Below are 13,836 nucleotides of genomic sequence, written 5' to 3'. Positions count from 1 at the left end.
ATTCCTTTTCACAAAATTTTCGTAAATATTTGTGCGGTGCGACTGCGCAACACTTAGAGCGTGTTGCATATTTCATTTGTATGTTGGGATGGTGGTCAAAAAGAGTCCAGCAACTCGAGTCTAGTTTTTCTGCATTCCTTTTCACAAAATTTTCGTAAATATTTGTGCGGTTCGACTGCGCAACACTGCGTGCTGCGTATTTGATTTGTATGTTGAGATGATGGAAATCGGGAATTCCCTAATCCACAAGAATGCATTGAATATCCGCTACTAATATTTTCAAGGCCAAATTGATAATAGGAATTTCCTAATCTTTAAGTATTAAAAACTCATAATTTCTTTACTCCGTATAAAAAATTCATCATTTCTTTACTCCATAATCTATATCTTAATTTTCTCCTTATTTACAATTTTTGAAAATATTTCTATTATTCTATGCATACATATTTGCATATTACATACAAAAAATAGATAACAGAATTCAAATTTGCGATCGAATTCATTTGAAACCGAGCGCTCTTGCAACCATTCAAAGGAGTTGAAAGTGAAAAGGAATGCTGAAAAGGGTAGCAGCGAGCTGTTACGAACAAGAACGCAAAGCGTGCCACCCGAACACAAGTGGCACGGTCCCTTCGCCTTTCCTCGTCGTCCCCTCGCCCACAATAAACTGGTTTGAGACTATTTTGAGTCCCCGTGTAAAAGCACACTAACTAGACAGCGAAATCGAAGTTGTGTAGAGAGCAATTAAGATATTAGTAAGAAGTTGGGAATTCGGATAATGAGTAGTAAAGCGTTAAGTTCTTGGACTAGAAATAAAGATAGAAAGTGGTAGAAAATTCGAGCTGTGCCGAAAACAAAATTTATGGACGGCCGACCGTCATAGTAAATATGTATGTTTATGTACGAGCGAACTTTTTAAATCGACAAGAGCTGTATTGCCACTTTTTTTTGTGTTTTGCGAGTTTACGGGGCTATCTTTCAGAAGAAACATCAGAAAGTTGTTCAATTTATAAGTTTTATCTTTTGCCATCGTCGCGAAAAGATGATTGTTGGGCTAACGCATGCTGAGGGAGATGTGTATGAACTTTGGTATTATGAAATACATATAAATTAATGCGCACACATAAAGCGTATTGATAAGTGATAAAATCATGCTGACCGTTTCGTTTTCGTTTTAATTGTCGTTTCCAAGTGGTTGTCGCTTAGTTTCTATATTCGTATTCTTAAAGCATATCGCAACTCGTTTATATTTGTTGTTTTTAAGAAAATATTTGAACCACTTTGTGAATTTAAATATATAATAATATTTAAGGGAAAACTTTAGTATAACGTCCCACGCTTTGGGTGATAAAATGGGTATGGGCGGATAGAGGAGATCCTCCAGATCAAGAATATATATAGATATAGCCGCGGGAAACCTATGGTTTTCGAGATATTTGGGTTTAAAGTTCAAAATTTCGACTACTTAAAGTACGTATTTTTTCGTTATAGAATGAATTATACACTTTTATATTTAACTTTTATATCCACTATTCACATTTTTTTTATATTATATCATAAAAAATAGCTTTATTTCAATATTTTAATTATTCTTCAATTTTTGTAATTTTCACAATAACAAGATGGTTGCAAAATGTCAAATAACCAGTGTTACCTTATCGACATCTTTTGTAAGTGAACTGAAATAAATTAAAACAGATTATACCCCAATTAAAATTTGTTGAAATTCCACTCATTTTTAAAATAAAAACTTGAATAATAACTTTTATAATTTATCCTTTTCCACAATTTAAGCACAACTCACTAAACGCGTTTGAATTTTATTTGCCAAATATGAAGTAAATAGCAAATGGAAAAAACGAAACAGTACTTTTCTTCAAAAGTAACAGTATTAATATCGGTTAGAGAGCATTGATGTTAAGGATTATGTTATACCCTCTATGACAATATTACTTTTTCGCGTAGAACTCCTTTTTGGGTTGGCGGGCTTCGGCCGCGCTTCAAAAAAAATAACCCTGGACGATCCAACACCCAGGTGTACTAAGGTCTTTTTGCGTGGAACTACTTTTTGTATTGGCGGCCTTCGGCCACGCTTCAAAAAAAAAATAACCCTGTTCGATCCAACACCAGGGTGTACCAAGGTCTTTTCATGTGGAACTCCTTTTTGCGTTGGCGGCCTTTGGCCGCGCTTCAAAAAAATAACCCTGGTCGGTTTATCAAAAGAAGGAAACAAGGTGCAACACCTGGGTTTATTAAAAGAAGGAAACTAAAAGATTTATTAGTGTCCATAAACAATTATGATTCCTGTATTTAGGGTATAATCTCTCTTTTTATTTTATTTTTCTTCGTTTGCAAAATAAATTAGGCAACACTGGTTATTTGACATTTACAACCATCTTATTATTGTGAAAATCACAAAAATTGAAGAATAATTAAAATATTGAAATAAAGCTATTTTTTATGATATAATATAAAAAAATGTGTAAAAACGAATTAGTGAAGTGTTAGTGGATATAAAAGTAAAAAATATAAGTGTATATTCATTCTATAACGAAAAAATACGTACTTTAAATAGTCGAAATTTTGAACTTTAAACCCAAATATCTCGAAAACCATAGGTTTCCCGCGGCTCTATATCTATATATTCTTGATCTGGAGGATCTCCTCTATCCGCCCATACCCATTTTATCCCCGAAAGCGTGGGACGTTATTCTAAAGCCGACCCATATTTAACAAAGATAATAATAATAAATGCTTCGGATTTGTTGTGTGCAATTTTTTTCTTTATTTTCAATTTTGAGTCCGCCCATTAAACACCTTCATATGTAGATATAAAAATGCAATTTTACAATTTTATTAAAATTATGATCACCGTCTCCATCGCGACATTAAGTTTTTTCGAAATATCACTTCAAAAAATATTGAAAGTCAATGGTTTTATCCCTTTCTTACATATTTGGCATACGCAGGATTTTTTCCAGTAATTATTTATATTCACTTCAAATAACCGCACTTGTTTTTATCTCGCTATCAATTATTACAACGACAAAGAACTAGTGTTTCTATGTCGTTATCATAGTTGTTTCAAATTTGGAATACCAATTTCTTTTCGATAAATGTAGATAACTCCAACGTTCGTTTCACAAATTCTTTTGACTCTCGTTTTCGGCAAATTCTCTTTTGGCAAGGATGAAATGATGCGAGACTATTTGAATCGAAAAAGAGCTCTCAAAACCCACATTTTTTATAACATTTGCCAACCATGCCACTGTCGAACGAAAATGGATTGGGTATTATAAAAAGAACTTGGGGGTATTTTGCATTTCGATATTATTTTTAGGTGCTCCGTCCCCGAGTAGGCCTATATAACGCATATATATCCCTATATACTTGTATTTTCATAATACAATTTTTAAAAAATCATATAACATAAAAAAATAGCATATAAATAAAAAAAATTATAACAAAGAAACAATACAAGTCATAATAAAAGAACATGGTTTTTAATTAAATTAACAAATAAAATTTAGTTGCACGTTATTCAAAAGTATTTGTGTCGTTCCTTGAAATTTCTTTTCGCTCTGCTTTTGTTAGCTATTTTTAGCGGGTTTATTTCTGGCATACCGCCTTTTTTGACATCAGCTGTTCGAATAACAGAAAAATCAGCGAAAATGAGAGAGTCTCGCATCATGTCATCCTTGCTTTTGGTGTCGCTTTGTGCATTTACACGGTCAAAAAGAGTCCAGCAACTCGAGTCTAGTTTTTCTGCATTCCTTTTCACAAAATTTTCGTAAATATTTGTGCGGTGCGACTGCGCAACACTTAGAGCGTGTTGCATATTTCATTTGTATGTTGGGATGGTGGTCAAAAAGAGTCCAGCAACTCGAGTCTAGTTTTTCTGCATTCCTTTTCACAAAATTTTCGTAAATATTTGTGCGGTTCGACTGCGCAACACTGCGTGCTGCGTATTTGATTTGTATGTTGAGATGATGGTCACACATTTTGCTTGCAATAAATTACCATGAATATGGTAGAACAATATGCATAATACAAGTACCTACCCGCTAAATAGTTTCAAACAAATACTAAAGACGGGAATTCCCTAATCCACAAGAATGCATTGAATATCCGCTACTAATATTTTCAAGGCCAAATTGATAATAGGAATTTCCTAATCTTTAAGTATTAAAAACTCATAATTTCTTTACTCCGTATAAAAAATTCATCATTTCTTTACTCCATAATCTATATCTTAATTTTCTCCTTATTTACAATTTTTGAAAATATTTCTATTATTCTATGCATACATATTTGCATATTACATACAAAAAATAGATAACAGAATTCAAATTTGCGATCGAATTCATTTGAAACCGAGCGCTCTTGCAACCATTCAAAGGAGTTGAAAGTGAAAAGGAATGCTGAAAAGGGTAGCAGCGAGCTGTTACGAACAAGAACGCAAAGCGTGCCACCCGAACACAAGTGGCACGGTCCCTTCGCCTTTCCTCGTCGTCCCCTCGCCCACAATAAACTGGTTTGAGACTATTTTGAGTCCCCGTGTAAAAGCACACTAACTAGACAGCGAAATCGAAGTTGTGTAGAGAGCAATTAAGATATTAGTAAGAAGTTGTGAATTCGGATAATGAGTAGTAAAGCGTTAAGTTCTTTGGACTAGAAATAAAGATAGAAAGTGGTAGAAAATTCGAGCTGTGCCGAAAACAAAATTTATGGACGGCCGACCGTCATAGTAAATATGTATGTTTATGTACGAGCGAACTTTTTAAATCGACAAGAGCTGTATTGCCACTTTTTTTTTGTGTTTTGCGAGTTTACGGGGCTATCTTTCAGAAGAAACATCAGAAAGTTGTTCAATTTATAAGTTTTATCTTTTGCCATCGTCGCGAAAAGATGATTGCTGGGCTAACGCATGCTGAGGGAGATGTGTATGAACTTTGGTATTATGAAATACATATAAATTAATGCGCACACATAAAGCGTATTGATAAGTGATAAAATCATGCTGACCGTTTCGTTTTCGTTTTAATTGTCGTTTCCAAGTGGTTGTCGCTTAGTTTCTATATTCGTATTCTTAAAGCATATCGCAACTCGTTTATATTTGTTGTTTTTAAGAAAATATTTGAACCACTTTGTGAATTTAAATATATAATAATATTTAAGGGAAAACTTTAGTATAACGTCCCACGCTTTGGGTGATAAAATGGGTATGGGCGGATAGAGGAGATCCTCCAGATCAAGAATATATATAGATATAGCCGCGGGAAACCTATGGTTTTCGAGATATTTGGGTTTAAAGTTCGAAATTTCGACTACTTAAAGTACGTATTTTTTCGTTATAGAATGAATTATACACTTTTATATTTAACTTTTATATCCACTATTCACATTTTTTTTATATTATATCATAAAAAATAGCTTTATTTCAATATTTTAATTATTCTTCAATTTTTGTAATTTTCACAATAACAAGATGGTTGCAAAATGTAGAACTAGTGTTTCTATGTCGTTATCATAGTTGTTTCAAATTTGGAATACCAATTTCTTTTCGATAAATGTAGATAACTCCAACGTTCGTTTCACAAATTCTTTTGACTCTCGTTTTCGGCAAATTCTCTTTTGGCAAGGATGAAATGATGCGAGACTATTTGAATCGAAAAAGAGCTCTCAAAACCCACATTTTTTATAACATTTGCCAACCATGCCACTGTCGAACGAAAATGGATTGGGTATTATAAAAAGAACTTGGGGGTATTTTGCATTTCGATATTATTTTTAGGTGCTCCGTCCCCGAGTAGGCCTATATAACGCATATATATCCCTATATACTTGTATTTTCATAATACAATTTTTAAAAAATCATATAACATAAAAAAATAGCATATAAATAAAAAAAATTATAACAAAGAAACAATACAAGTCATAATAAAAGAACATGGTTTTTAATTAAATTAACAAATAAAATTTAGTTGCACGTTATTCAAAAGTATTTGTGTCGTTCCTTGAAATTTCTTTTCGCTCTGCTTTTGTTAGCTATTTTTAGCGGGTTTATTTCTGGCATACCGCCTTTTTTGACATCAGCTGTTCGAATAACAGAAAAATCAGCGAAAATGAGAGAGTCTCGCATCATGTCATCCTTGCTTTTGGTGTCGCTTTGTGCATTTACACGGTCAAAAAGAGTCCAGCAACTCGAGTCTAGTTTTTCTGCATTCCTTTTCACAAAATTTTCGTAAATATTTGTGCGGTGCGACTGCGCAACACTTAGAGCGTGTTGCATATTTCATTTGTATGTTGGGATGGTGGTCAAAAAGAGTCCAGCAACTCGAGTCTAGTTTTTCTGCATTCCTTTTCACAAAATTTTCGTAAATATTTGTGCGGTTCGACTGCGCAACACTGCGTGCTGCGTATTTGATTTGTATGTTGAGATGATGGTCACACATTTTGCTTGCAATAAATTACCATGAATATGGTAGAACAATATGCATAATACAAGTACCTACCCGCTAAATAGTTTCAAACAAATACTAAAGACGGGAATTCCCTAATCCACAAGAATGCATTGAATATCCGCTACTAATATTTTCAAGGCCAAATTGATAATAGGAATTTCCTAATCTTTAAGTATTAAAAACTCATAATTTCTTTACTCCGTATAAAAAATTCATCATTTCTTTACTCCATAATCTATATCTTAATTTTCTCCTTATTTACAATTTTTGAAAATATTTCTATTATTCTATGCATACATATTTGCATATTACATACAAAAAATAGATAACAGAATTCAAATTTGCGATCGAATTCATTTGAAACCGAGCGCTCTTGCAACCATTCAAAGGAGTTGAAAGTGAAAAGGAATGCTGAAAAGGGTAGCAGCGAGCTGTTACGAACAAGAACGCAAAGCGTGCCACCCGAACACAAGTGGCACGGTCCCTTCGCCTTTCCTCGTCGTCCCCTCGCCCACAATAAACTGGTTTGAGACTATTTTGAGTCCCCGTGTAAAAGCACACTAACTAGACAGCGAAATCGAAGTTGTGTAGAGAGCAATTAAGATATTAGTAAGAAGTTGTGAATTCGGATAATGAGTAGTAAAGCGTTAAGTTCTTTGGACTAGAAATAAAGATAGAAAGTGGTAGAAAATTCGAGCTGTGCCGAAAACCAAATTTATGGACGGCCGACCGTCATAGTAAATATGTATGTTTATGTACGAGCGAACTTTTTAAATCGACAAGAGCTGTATTGCCACTTTTTTTTGTGTTTTGCGAGTTTACGGGGCTATCTTTCAGAAGAAACATCAGAAAGTTGTTCAATTTATAAGTTTTATCTTTTGCCATCGTCGCGAAAAGATGATTGTTGGGCTAACGCATGCTGAGGGAGATGTGTATGAACTTTGGTATTATGAAATACATATAAATTAATGCGCACACATAAAGCGTATTGATAAGTGATAAAATCATGCTGACCGTTTCGTTTTCGTTTTAATTGTCGTTTCCAAGTGGTTGTCGCTTAGTTTCTATATTCGTATTCTTAAAGCATATCGCAACTCGTTTATATTTGTTGTTTTTAAGAAAATATTTGAACCACTTTGTGAATTTAAATATATAATAATATTTAAGGGAAAACTTTAGTATAACGTCCCACGCTTTGGGTGATAAAATGGGTATGGGCGGATAGAGGAGATCCTCCAGATCAAGAATATATATAGATATAGCTGCGGGAAACCTATGGTTTTCGAGATATTTGGGTTTAAAGTTCAAAATTTCGACTACTTAAAGTACGTATTTTTTCGTTATAGAATGAATTATACACTTTTATATTTAACTTTTATATCCACTATTCACATTTTTTTTATATTATATCATAAAAAATAGCTTTATTTCAATATTTTAATTATTCTTCAATTTTTGTAATTTTCACAATAACAAGATGGTTGCAAAATGTCAAATAACCAGTGTTACCTTATCGACATCTTTTGTAAGTGAACTGAAATAAATTAAAACAGATTATACCCCAATTAAAATTTGTTGAAATTCCACTCATTTTTAAAATAAAAACTTGAATAATAACTTTTATAATTTATCCTTTTCCACAATTTAAGCACAACTCACTAAACGCGTTTGAATTTTATTTGCCAAATATGAAGTAAATAGCAAATGGAAAAAACGAAACAGTACTTTTCTTCAAAAGTAACAGTATTAATATCGGTTAGAGAGCATTGATGTTAAGGATTATGTTATACCCTCTATGACAATATTACTTTTTCGCGTAGAACTCCTTTTTGGGTTGGCGGGCTTCGGCCGCGCTTCAAAAAAAATAACCCTGGACGATCCAACACCCAGGTGTACTAAGGTCTTTTTGCGTGGAACTACTTTTTGTATTGGCGGCCTTCGGCCACGCTTCAAAAAAAAAATAACCCTGTTCGATCCAACACCAGGGTGTACCAAGGTCTTTTCATGTGGAACTCCTTTTTGCGTTGGCGGCCTTTGGCCGCGCTTCAAAAAAATAACCCTGGTCGGTTTATCAAAAGAAGGAAACAAGGTGCAACACCTGGGTTTATTAAAAGAAGGAAACTAAAAGATTTATTAGTGTCCATAAACAATTATGATTCCTGTATTTAGGGTATAATCTCTCTTTTTATTTTATTTTTCTTCGTTTGCAAAATAAATTAGGCAACACTGGTTATTTGACATTTACAACCATCTTATTATTGTGAAAATCACAAAAATTGAAGAATAATTAAAATATTGAAATAAAGCTATTTTTTATGATATAATATAAAAAAAATGTGTAAAAACGAATTAGTGAAGTGTTAGTGGATATAAAAGTAAAAAATATAAGTGTATATTCATTCTATAACGAAAAAATACGTACTTTAAATAGTCGAAATTTTGAACTTTAAACCCAAATATCTCGAAAACCATAGGTTTCCCGCGGCTCTATATCTATATATTCTTGATCTGGAGGATCTCCTCTATCCGCCCATACCCATTTTATCCCCGAAAGCGTGGGACGTTATTCTAAAGCCGACCCATATTTAACAAAGATAATAATAATAAATGCTTCGGATTTGTTGTGTGCAATTTTTTTCTTTATTTTCAATTTTGAGTCCGCCCATTAAACACCTTCATATGTAGATATAAAAATGCAATTTTACAATTTTATTAAAATTATGATCACCGTCTCCATCGCGACATTAAGTTTTTTCGAAATATCACTTCAAAAAATATTGAAAGTCAATGGTTTTATCCCTTTCTTACATATTTGGCATACGCAGGATTTTTTCCAGTAATTATTTATATTCACTTCAAATAACCGCACTTGTTTTTATCTCGCTATCAATTATTACAACGACAAAGAACTAGTGTTTCTATGTCGTTATCATAGTTGTTTCAAATTTGGAATACCAATTTCTTTTCGATAAATGTAGATAACTCCAACGTTCGTTTCACAAATTCTTTTGACTCTCGTTTTCGGCAAATTCTCTTTTGGCAAGGATGAAATGATGCGAGACTATTTGAATCGAAAAAGAGCTCTCAAAACCCACATTTTTTATAACATTTGCCAACCATGCCACTGTCGAACGAAAATGGATTGGGTATTATAAAAAGAACTTGGGGGTATTTTGCATTTCGATATTATTTTTAGGTGCTCCGTCCCCGAGTAGGCCTATATAACGCATATATATCCCTATATACTTGTATTTTCATAATACAATTTTTAAAAAATCATATAACATAAAAAAATAGCATATAAATAAAAAAAATTATAACAAAGAAACAATACAAGTCATAATAAAAGAACATGGTTTTTAATTAAATTAACAAATAAAATTTAGTTGCACGTTATTCAAAAGTATTTGTGTCGTTCCTTGAAATTTCTTTTCGCTCTGCTTTTGTTAGCTATTTTTAGCGGGTTTATTTCTGGCATACCGCCTTTTTTGACATCAGCTGTTCGAATAACAGAAAAATCAGCGAAAATGAGAGAGTCTCGCATCATGTCATCCTTGCTTTTGGTGTCGCTTTGTGCATTTACACGGTCAAAAAGAGTCCAGCAACTCGAGTCTAGTTTTTCTGCATTCCTTTTCACAAAATTTTCGTAAATATTTGTGCGGTGCGACTGCGCAACACTTAGAGCGTGTTGCATATTTCATTTGTATGTTGGGATGGTGGTCAAAAAGAGTCCAGCAACTCGAGTCTAGTTTTTCTGCATTCCTTTTCACAAAATTTTCGTAAATATTTGTGCGGTTCGACTGCGCAACACTGCGTGCTGCGTATTTGATTTGTATGTTGAGATGATGGTCACACATTTTGCTTGCAATAAATTACCATGAATATGGTAGAACAATATGCATAATACAAGTACCTACCCGCTAAATAGTTTCAAACAAATACTAAAGACGGGAATTCCCTAATCCACAAGAATGCATTGAATATCCGCTACTAATATTTTCAAGGCCAAATTGATAATAGGAATTTCCTAATCTTTAAGTATTAAAAACTCATAATTTCTTTACTCCGTATAAAAAATTCATCATTTCTTTACTCCATAATCTATATCTTAATTTTCTCCTTATTTACAATTTTTGAAAATATTTCTATTATTCTATGCATACATATTTGCATATTACATACAAAAAATAGATAACAGAATTCAAATTTGCGATCGAATTCATTTGAAACCGAGCGCTCTTGCAACCATTCAAAGGAGTTGAAAGTGAAAAGGAATGCTGAAAAGGGTAGCAGCGAGCTGTTACGAACAAGAACGCAAAGCGTGCCACCCGAACACAAGTGGCACGGTCCCTTCGCCTTTCCTCGTCGTCCCCTCGCCCACAATAAACTGGTTTGAGACTATTTTGAGTCCCCGTGTAAAAGCACACTAACTAGACAGCGAAATCGAAGTTGTGTAGAGAGCAATTAAGATATTAGTAAGAAGTTGTGAATTCGGATAATGAGTAGTAAAGCGTTAAGTTCTTTGGACTAGAAATAAAGATAGAAAGTGGTAGAAAATTCGAGCTGTGCCGAAAACAAAATTTATGGACGGCCGACCGTCATAGTAAATATGTATGTTTATGTACGAGCGAACTTTTTAAATCGACAAGAGCTGTATTGCCACTTTTTTTTTGTGTTTTGCGAGTTTACGGGGCTATCTTTCAGAAGAAACATCAGAAAGTTGTTCAATTTATAAGTTTTATCTTTTGCCATCGTCGCGAAAAGATGATTGCTGGGCTAACGCATGCTGAGGGAGATGTGTATGAACTTTGGTATTATGAAATACATATAAATTAATGCGCACACATAAAGCGTATTGATAAGTGATAAAATCATGCTGACCGTTTCGTTTTCGTTTTAATTGTCGTTTCCAAGTGGTTGTCGCTTAGTTTCTATATTCGTATTCTTAAAGCATATCGCAACTCGTTTATATTTGTTGTTTTTAAGAAAATATTTGAACCACTTTGTGAATTTAAATATATAATAATATTTAAGGGAAAACTTTAGTATAACGTCCCACGCTTTGGGTGATAAAATGGGTATGGGCGGATAGAGGAGATCCTCCAGATCAAGAATATATATAGATATAGCCGCGGGAAACCTATGGTTTTCGAGATATTTGGGTTTAAAGTTCGAAATTTCGACTACTTAAAGTACGTATTTTTTCGTTATAGAATGAATTATACACTTTTATATTTAACTTTTATATCCACTATTCACATTTTTTTTATATTATATCATAAAAAATAGCTTTATTTCAATATTTTAATTATTCTTCAATTTTTGTAATTTTCACAATAACAAGATGGTTGCAAAATGTAGAACTAGTGTTTCTATGTCGTTATCATAGTTGTTTCAAATTTGGAATACCAATTTCTTTTCGATAAATGTAGATAACTCCAACGTTCGTTTCACAAATTCTTTTGACTCTCGTTTTCGGCAAATTCTCTTTTGGCAAGGATGAAATGATGCGAGACTATTTGAATCGAAAAAGAGCTCTCAAAACCCACATTTTTTATAACATTTGCCAACCATGCCACTGTCGAACGAAAATGGATTGGGTATTATAAAAAGAACTTGGGGGTATTTTGCATTTCGATATTATTTTTAGGTGCTCCGTCCCCGAGTAGGCCTATATAACGCATATATATCCCTATATACTTGTATTTTCATAATACAATTTTTAAAAAATCATATAACATAAAAAAATAGCATATAAATAAAAAAAATTATAACAAAGAAACAATACAAGTCATAATAAAAGAACATGGTTTTTAATTAAATTAACAAATAAAATTTAGTTGCACGTTATTCAAAAGTATTTGTGTCGTTCCTTGAAATTTCTTTTCGCTCTGCTTTTGTTAGCTATTTTTAGCGGGTTTATTTCTGGCATACCGCCTTTTTTGACATCAGCTGTTCGAATAACAGAAAAATCAGCGAAAATGAGAGAGTCTCGCATCATGTCATCCTTGCTTTTGGTGTCGCTTTGTGCATTTACACGGTCAAAAAGAGTCCAGCAACTCGAGTCTAGTTTTTCTGCATTCCTTTTCACAAAATTTTCGTAAATATTTGTGCGGTGCGACTGCGCAACACTTAGAGCGTGTTGCATATTTCATTTGTATGTTGGGATGGTGGTCAAAAAGAGTCCAGCAACTCGAGTCTAGTTTTTCTGCATTCCTTTTCACAAAATTTTCGTAAATATTTGTGCGGTTCGACTGCGCAACACTGCGTGCTGCGTATTTGATTTGTATGTTGAGATGATGGTCACACATTTTGCTTGCAATAAATTACCATGAATATGGTAGAACAATATGCATAATACAAGTACCTACCCGCTAAATAGTTTCAAACAAATACTAAAGACGGGAATTCCCTAATCCACAAGAATGCATTGAATATCCGCTACTAATATTTTCAAGGCCAAATTGATAATAGGAATTTCCTAATCTTTAAGTATTAAAAACTCATAATTTCTTTACTCCGTATAAAAAATTCATCATTTCTTTACTCCATAATCTATATCTTAATTTTCTCCTTATTTACAATTTTTGAAAATATTTCTATTATTCTATGCATACATATTTGCATATTACATACAAAAAATAGATAACAGAATTCAAATTTGCGATCGAATTCATTTGAAACCGAGCGCTCTTGCAACCATTCAAAGGAGTTGAAAGTGAAAAGGAATGCTGAAAAGGGTAGCAGCGAGCTGTTACGAACAAGAACGCAAAGCGTGCCACCCGAACACAAGTGGCACGGTCCCTTCGCCTTTCCTCGTCGTCCCCTCGCCCACAATAAACTGGTTTGAGACTATTTTGAGTCCCCGTGTAAAAGCACACTAACTAGACAGCGAAATCGAAGTTGTGTAGAGAGCAATTAAGATATTAGTAAGAAGTTGTGAATTCGGATAATGAGTAGTAAAGCGTTAAGTTCTTTGGACTAGAAATAAAGATAGAAAGTGGTAGAAAATTCGAGCTGTGCCGAAAACCAAATTTATGGACGGCCGACCGTCATAGTAAATATGTATGTTTATGTACGAGCGAACTTTTTAAATCGACAAGAGCTGTATTGCCACTTTTTTTTGTGTTTTGCGAGTTTACGGGGCTATCTTTCAGAAGAAACATCAGAAAGTTGTTCAATTTATAAGTTTTATCTTTTGCCATCGTCGCGAAAAGATGATTGTTGGGCTAACGCATGCTGAGGGAGATGTGTATGAACTTTGGTATTATGAAATACATATAAATTAATGCGCACACATAAAGCGTATTGATAAGTGATAAAATCATGCTGACCGTTTCGTTTTCGTTTTAATTGTCGTTTCCAAGTGGTT

The sequence above is a fragment of the Bactrocera oleae genome, chromosome 5 (assembly GCF_042242935.1).
Source record: "Bactrocera oleae isolate idBacOlea1 chromosome 5, idBacOlea1, whole genome shotgun sequence".
Classification (NCBI taxonomy): domain Eukaryota; kingdom Metazoa; phylum Arthropoda; class Insecta; order Diptera; family Tephritidae; genus Bactrocera; species Bactrocera oleae.
Note: the sequence above shows the minus strand (reverse complement) of the source record.